This window comes from Triticum aestivum, unplaced genomic scaffold (assembly GCF_018294505.1).
Source record: "Triticum aestivum cultivar Chinese Spring unplaced genomic scaffold, IWGSC CS RefSeq v2.1 scaffold145434, whole genome shotgun sequence".
Taxonomy (NCBI): Eukaryota; Viridiplantae; Streptophyta; class Magnoliopsida; order Poales; family Poaceae; genus Triticum; species Triticum aestivum.
The window spans coordinates 1-802 of record NW_025304518.1 but is presented as its reverse complement, the minus strand read 5'-3'; the positions used below and the strand labels follow the sequence as shown (position 1 = coordinate 802).

Here is an 802-nt window from a genome sequence, read left to right as displayed (position 1 = left end):
GAGAGTAGTACTGGGATGGGTGACCTCCTGGGAAGTCCTCGTGTTGCATTCCCTTTTTAATTTTTTTGCACCGCGTGCAAAACAAAACGCACGAGCGCGACGTATGTTTAGCACGTTTTATTATTTTGCACGTTTACGGTAAGTTTTAGCTCGCTGCTCATTATTCACGCGTCTAGCGGCGGCAAGCGTGTTCTGAAAGGGGTCGAAACCATGGTAAATAGGCACTGGTGCAGTTGAACCGTGGTAAAACTCGTCTCCGTAGTTGAGCGGGAGCGGCCAAAGGAATGTGCAATCGTGTGTGTAGTGGAGCTGGGAGGGGCAAGCATAAGGGACGAAGACGGGGGTAACATGTCGGATGCGGTCATACCAGCACTAAAGCACCGGATCCCATCAGAACTCCGAAGTTAAGCGTGCTTGGGCGAGAGTAGTACTGGGATGGGTGACCTCCTGGGAAGTCCTCGTGTTGCGTTCCCTTTTTAATTTTTTTGCACCGCGTGCAAAACAAAACGCACGAGCGCGACGTATGTTTAGCACGTTTCATTATTTTGCACGTTTACGGTAAGTTTTAGCTCGCTGCTCATTATTCACGCGTCTAGCGGCGGCAAGCGTGTTCTGAAAGGGGTCGAAACCATGGTAAATAGGCACTGGTGCAGTTGAACCGTGGTAAAACTCGTCTCCGTAGTTGAGCGGGAGCGGCCAAAGGAATGTGCAATCGTGTGTGTAGTGGAGCTGGGAGGGGCAAGCATAAGGGACGAAGACGGGGGTAACATGTCGGATGCGATCATACCAGCACTAAAGCACC

The 802-nt window shown here is 51.1% G+C and overlaps 1 non-coding gene across 1 annotated transcript; it reads left to right on the top strand.

Annotated features, from left to right (window-relative positions):
- Window positions 1-353: 353 nt before the first annotated feature.
- On the top strand, window positions 354-472 carry LOC123179500 (5S ribosomal RNA). The gene has a single exon (XR_006490409.1). It is a non-coding gene; the product is annotated as a 5S ribosomal RNA (ribosomal RNA).
- Window positions 473-802: the final 330 nt, after the last annotated feature.